The sequence below is a fragment of the Pinus tabuliformis genome, chromosome 2_2 (genome assembly GCF_031772625.1).
Source record: "Pinus tabuliformis cultivar Carrire ecotype Pingquan chromosome 2_2, CPIR1, whole genome shotgun sequence".
Classification (NCBI taxonomy): Eukaryota; Viridiplantae; Streptophyta; class Pinopsida; order Pinales; family Pinaceae; genus Pinus; species Pinus tabuliformis.
In genome coordinates this window covers 891,831,186-891,838,155 of record NC_142300.1, presented here as the reverse complement: position 1 = coordinate 891,838,155, position 6,970 = coordinate 891,831,186, and the positions used below count along the sequence as shown (strand labels likewise).

Sequence of the window (6,970 nt, the reverse complement as noted above, 5' to 3'; positions counted from 1 at the left end):
GGCAAGAGTGAAAGCTTGCCATTTTATGAATTACTAGCAAGTTATTCTAGGTAGGATAGTTTTCCTTAAATAACTGTGATGAGTTTGACAACTAAATTATAATATTTCTTAGTTGTGAAAAAAAAATATATATTTAAAATTAATTAATTATCTATTTATTTATAGATGGTAAACAATTTAGAATGGTAAACAATTTAGATTATTAAAATTATAGGAATTTATGGTTTATATTTAGTTATATATCATATTTTTCTTATCCGGAACCAGGCTTGCAAATTTTTAAGTAAATGCACTTGATAATATATGTTTATTAAGATATACTAGTATATTATATGTGTTACATATATTAACATCATCTAATATTCATGCTTTTAGAACCCATATTGATCGTCTAATAAATGTATTTTATTGGGTTATTTTCCATATGATGCACACTACTTATTATAGGTAAGTCGCCATGAGAGTGGCGTAGATAAACAACAATATCTAAATATCTAAGCGACCAGGCCATCATCATCCCGGAAGCTTAATGATCAATCCACCCATATAACAGCGACCGGGCTCCGAACTGTATAGAGGCCAGACGACCAAGTGATCGAACCATAAGCTCCAGAGGCAGAGGACCTCTCAACACCAAAGCTTACAGTATACAGATGTCTTTGATTCTTCTTCGTGAACACCAACGTTTTGGGCTTCACAGTCACCTTCACTCCCAACGGCTCCACAACTTGTACAGAGTAAGTTGAATTATGAGGCCCCACATTGGTGACCTTTCTTGTGAAAGTAGCAGAGGCTTTGCCAGAGGAATAAAACAGCACCGAAAAGGAAGGATAATTGAGGTCGCCCGGCTTTGGAATTTGTTTTGGACAGGAAACCCGTCTCTTTGTCAGCATACGAATCTGAGAAGACGAATAGTTCAAGCTGCAAAGATAGTTAATGTAATCTTCAGTGCCGATATCGTAGACAAGCCCGGGTTCTCGTGCTTTCTCAGGATTTACGTGGCCCGCACCCATGTCCAAAGGAGTGGCAGGGGAGCCTGGTAGCGAGGCGTCCGTTATAGGTTTCCCCTTGTTATTGGTAACATAAGCCGTGGTCATGAGAGCAGACTTGAGAGCAGCCGGGCTCCAATCTGGATGCGCGGCTTTCAGCAGAGCAGCCAATCCACTGACATGGGGACAGGACATGGAAGTGCCAGACATGAGATTGAATTTTGTTCTTCGTTTATCAGAGGGCAGCCCTGTGGGGCTCAAGTTGAGGGGCCAAGCTGCTAGAATGTTGAGCCCCGGGGCGATTACATCGGGCTTCAGAATGTCTGGGCTTACGGAATTCGGACCACGGGACGAAAAGGAGCTCAAAATTGGCGCCTCTTCTCTGTGGTAAGTGGTGCCATAGAAAACAATTGTTCCCGATGGGCTAAGGCTGGTGTTGGAATTCAAGTAATCTCTTATTGCCTTGGCGGCCTTGTTACCGACACACGTAGCGGGCAAAACGTGCGCGTCGGCTATGAGTTCTTCTCCGCCTCCGTCGGGAGTGAGAAGTATCATGCCAATTCCTCCGGCCATGGCCACCACTTGCCCCTTTTCGGTTCTAGCTGTGATTCCTCGTTCGCAGATCACGATTTTCTGTCGGACCATCTCGGGTTCCAGAGAGTCATCCAAACAGAAATCTCCGTACACGAGTGCCAAATTGGGTTTGGTTCCGAGAGGCTTTCCTCTGTAGAGAGATGCGCCACGGTAGGCGCGACCGTTTCCCAACACGGCAATTGCGGGAAAACTTCGGTCCACGGAACTTGCCCCCACTGTCATTATCCACGGCGCCTCGTTGGACAACGATGACGCACTAGGTCCCGCATTCCCCGCAGAGCAAGAAACGAAAACCCCTTTGGCCACCGCACCGAATGCCCCAACCGCTATGCTCTGTGCATAAAACGGAGTGTAGTACAAGTTTTCTGCAAGGGATATAGATAAGACGTCCACTCCATCCGACACCGCTGTGTCCATTGCCGCCATGATGTCGGATTCGGAGCAATCTTGAGACCAGCAGACCTTATACACGGCCACTCGTGCTCCGGGTGCCATACCCGTGGCCGTGCCCTTGGCATAACCCAGAACGTCGGCTCCCGGCGTAACGTTGCCTGCCGCTGTGGATGCAGTGTGGGTCCCATGCCCTTCCGAGTCCCGCGGGGATTTATATTCCAGCGTTTCATTTATAGGACCGTAGTGGGACTCGTACCCTTTGTAGAAGAAGCGCGCGCCGATGAGTTTCTTGTTGCAGTTGGAAGCGTTGAATGCTTTACCAGCCTCGCAATGCCCCTTCCACTTGGACGGCACCGGCGACTGGTTTTTATGATCTGCAAAGCTGGGGTGCTCAGGCCACACTCCGGTGTCGAGAACGCCTATTATTACATTCGTAGCGTAGCCCGTGGACTCAGACCAGAGGCCTTGCCCTCTTTTCAAGCCCAGGAAATGGGGAGTATACGTTGTGTGGAGCTTCAGAAGTTTGTCTGGATAAGCTCCCATGCAGCTCTCCATGGCTTTGATTGCGGCCACCTGATTGCCGCTCAACTTCGCTGCGAATCCAGTGAGAACAGTATCGTATGTGTACAATATACTCGAATCTACCAATTCTTCGTCATTTAATTGTCCCGCTTTCACAACTGCATCACGAATGAACGATGCATACCAGGTCGCAGGATTCATAGAATCGGGTATTTGAACCTTCGTTGGGTTCATGTGAACTATGTACGTCTGGACCTCTCCGGCGGCTTCTCTGGGATAAATTGCATTAACGTTGCTCGCTGTTGCGATGATGAAGGCTACGAAGACCAGGATCCTTCCTGTGTCTTCCATTATTTTTTACGCGTCCTTGAATATCCGTGATCAAACCTGGCAAGAAAGTATTTTGTTAGTTTCTAACGACGATATGCATACCATCAACTGTGGAAAGTTATCATGCCGCAAATTTCAACGACAGTTAACAATTTCGATTTCGAATTTGGATTCGAATTCAAAATTGGATTCGGGTACGATTTTACACCGGAAAAATTCTTTAAAATTTAATGTGAAAAAAAAAAAATCCCAGCTCATCTTACATATTTAAAAAAAACAAAAACAAAGATGATGAATTCTTCAAATATCTTCGAGCATTGATATAGGATTTTTTTTGGTTTAAAATAGTTAAAAAACTAATGAAAGTGGCTAATCAAATCCTACACCATTAAAAATGTTTTTGCAAAAAAGCAGAGAATATACGCTAGTGTTTTTATTTCTTTCTTTCTTGACAACTCTTGATAAACGCTCAGAATATTGATAAACTACTGAAACATTATGTGTCGCCGGAAAATAAATTTCGTGGAATAGTACCCTTTTGCAAAGAGCTACTCGATACAACTCGGTAGGGTAATAATAATAATAAGCAATCTGGGTATGGAAGAAATTGTCATTCAATCTGGGTGGGTAATAATAATAAGCAATCTGGGTATGGAGGAAATTGTCATTCTGGGTAAACAATAATAAGCAATTTCCCTGAATTATTCCTAGATATTTATTTCTTCATATCTATCAAATATCAAGTATAAATGAAATCTCTACTCTCTTTTTTCTAAGTTTTTTTGGTGTGTTGAGGATTTGATTCCTTGGACTATATCTAAGATGAATATATACGCTAGTTTTATATTTCTTGAACACTATTGATAAACACTCAGAATATTGAGAAACTACTGAAAATAAATTTGTGTGGAACAGTACCTTTTGAAGGGTTGTAGTGACCGGAGCGGAGAAATAAGTGGAGATGGTACTCGGCTCCACGGAAAGAGAAAGACGTGGGTGGGCAGGCATGAAGAGTCCAGGGCAGTGATGAATCTTTATACACAGATGGTAAGTCGTGATTGTGATGGTAAACAAATCATCTATTGAAACGTGACGATAAAACCTGGGTCCTGCTCTGCCTTGCCTATTAAACAAATTTGTGGCTTGGCTTCAAACAGAGATTTCCTGGTTCTTGATTTGACATACACTTACTCTTTTGAAACAACAAACTTACAAAGGAATCATTAAGGGACCCAAAGAAACAACTCCATGAAAGACCTCTACGCAACCACTTCATCATCCTGACAATGTCATTTCAAATGCAATGTTCACTTCTCTGGTAGACTGCCTCTGTAACGAGTGGAAACATTTCCAAATGCAAAATATGGAATTATTTATTTATTTCAATATTTATAAAGATTCAATATTTTTCTCCTTTTCTTTTATGGGCAGATAGAGGAGATATATTTATTTAGTTTTTTTTTTAATATTTTAAAAATGGTTGTAATTGAAAGTTATGTAAATTAATTATAATTAAAAAATAAAAATTTAAAACAATTAAAATTTTGAAATGGTTTAGGTAATTATGGGTTAAAATTTCTTATTTTATTATTTAAAAAAATTACAATAATTAAAAAAAATCTAAACTTAATTATAATTATCTTACAAATAAAGAAATTTGGACTAAGATGGAAGGAGGATTGAGTCTCTATGACCCCTATATTTTGAATCAAATAATAGGAGCCAAACTTTTGTGGCACTAGATAAGAGGAGAAGTCAACCTTTGGAAACAAATCTGGACCCATAAATATGACTTGTCAACTCAAACTAAAGATATCCTCAGATATTGGGACCTTGCCAAAGGATCAACAATATGGAACATGGCGTTCCAGAAGAGAGACCTCATCCACCAACATGTCTTTTAGGGGAGTAGAAATGGGAAAAAAAAAACTTTGTTCTGCAACAAAGTTTGACAACACTCCCATCAAGGTAGTTAAATGCAAAGGGCCTTGGGGTTCAAACCCACCACCCTCCACATGCTTGAGGCGATAGGTACGGTGGCTCCATGCATGCAAGAGGTTAATACTCTTGCAGGAGGTGGCAACAACTTTGTCTCTTGGGTCTAGCATTGTGTCAAGCGCTTTGCGAGAATTGGTGGTAGGTTTTTTGTCCAAGGGAAAGAAGTGTGGAAGGGTGATGCCGAGTGCAGAGAAATGACATGGCTCCAGGTGAGACAGTGGGCTAATCTACTCCTGGTGAGGGTAAACTGGTATGTGACCTGTTTCTTCTCTCCCTCCTCCATGCATCAACTTATCTGGTTATGGGAATTGGGTTTGCATGGGGTCGACTTGTCTGACATTCTGAGAAAGCGGGGTTTTAGGAAGTTGTCGGTGCTTGTATCCTTGATGCAATATGTCCTGTTGACCGGCATGGTCTCTGTGTTTGTTCGGTTCAAAATTATTCTTTCTCGGATTGGGTTATATGGGATTTGTGCCTCTATGGTCAATCCATGGAACCTTCTTCTTCTAGATTGGTTTGATAATCCCTGGACTCATGAATGGGTTGTCAGCAACTTTGTCTCTGGTCTTAGTTTTAATGTATTTCCTGGGGATGGGTTGAAGTTTTTCTCCCTGCATGCTTATTGGCCACAAAACCATAAGTGTTTCTCTATCTATCCTGCCAATTCTCATGCTCTCTGCCTCTATTGAAGTCCTTGCGGGGTTAGATACGAGGGTTTGCGACAGTCTGGGTATGGCAACTGCACTTATGGTGTAAGTCTCGTTGGTCTCTTAAATTTTTCTTCTGAATACTATGATAATTGGCTCTGGGTTGAGGAAGTTGAGTCTCTGTTTGGGTTGGCAGGCAAGGATGGGGTGCATGAGAAGAGACCAGAGAAAATTCATTGAATTTTGTCATGGAAATTACCATGTCATGCTTCTCTCATGGTAGGTGTGCGGGGCAGTAGGGTCACCTGGAAGCGAAAATATTTTGGGCTAGGGCCAACACCTGTACAAGCAATTCGTCATACCTACCTTTTCATTGCACATTGTGAGTTCGTGGAAATGGCCTGGGTTCTGTCTGCTAGAGTCCGTGGCAAGAGAACCTGGGTGACTATGAAGGAAGAGTAGTCCAACTCTTCTGGGAGGAAAATGAGGGGCCACAAACCAACCGCCAGCATCATAAACGATGCAGCCACAACATACCATGAAGGGACAAGAGAAGAAATTAGGCAGTTAATTGAGGAGTGGGAAGCTGATTTGAATAGACAGGATGGCTCGATGGACATTGAGGTGGAGGATTGGTGGGCTATGGTGCCGTATCCTAGGCACACCCGTTGTCGCGTTACCTAGTTTAAATAGACATTGTACCTGTACTGGTCCATGAAAAGTATCGTGGGAAATGCCGTGGAGCAGATCTTTGTAATATGACAACAACGGTACAGTTTCAGCTGCAAAAACAAGATGGACGCCTTTATTGAATCGAGGATCACCTCCCCTACCTTCTCTCACAGACAGTGTTGTCGGTCCAATGTTAAGGATCTAGCTCCAGTAGATTTTGCGACTGCTGAGGTAGAGGAGTAGTCTGCTAGATGGTTTCAGTTTTTTATTATTATATATGCGGATAGCTTTTAATTTCCAGAATGTTGTTTTTTATGTTCATAGGAAAATAGTATTTGGGCAAGGCAAAGACATACAAACTTATATAGCTTGGGTAGAAAGACTAATTATTTTTTGCTATTGGATGGCTTATCATGCTATTAGGTGCTGTTAGGTAGCCAACAGACTTGGTTTCCTTTTGGGCAAGTTTAGGCCACCTAACTATTCACATGTAGATGTAACTTGATTATATTTTAATGAAAATGGAACGAGCTCCAAGCTTCTAAAAATAAAAATAAAAGCAAAAAAAAAAAATCATATTCTAATCATATTTATCATATACTAATTTGATAAGTATTTATTATATCAATTATATTCCTTATGTCATTTTTATAATTTTTAAATAATATTAATATCAATATTTTTTTTTTTTTGTAAGCTGGGGCGGGACTCTCTGATTTACATGTCCATTATGTACCCCTCTACGAGGGAGGGGTAGCCCAAGATTTGAACCCAAGACTTCCGGTTCGGTGAGACTTCATTTCCACGGCCCTTGCCGCTTGAGCT

At 41.6% G+C, this 6,970-nt stretch overlaps 1 pseudogene across 1 annotated transcript; it reads right to left on the bottom strand.

The window, feature by feature from the left end:
* Nucleotides 1–375: 375 nt before the first annotated feature.
* On the bottom strand, nt 376–3,828 carry LOC149195899 (subtilisin-like protease SBT1.7 pseudogene; annotated as a pseudogene). The gene is made up of 2 exons (XR_016255192.1): nt 3,747–3,828; nt 376–2,885 (listed from the first exon to the last, which is right to left on the bottom strand). The product of XR_016255192.1 is annotated as a subtilisin-like protease SBT1.7 pseudogene (transcript).
* Between the last annotated feature and the right edge of the window lie 3,142 nt (nt 3,829–6,970).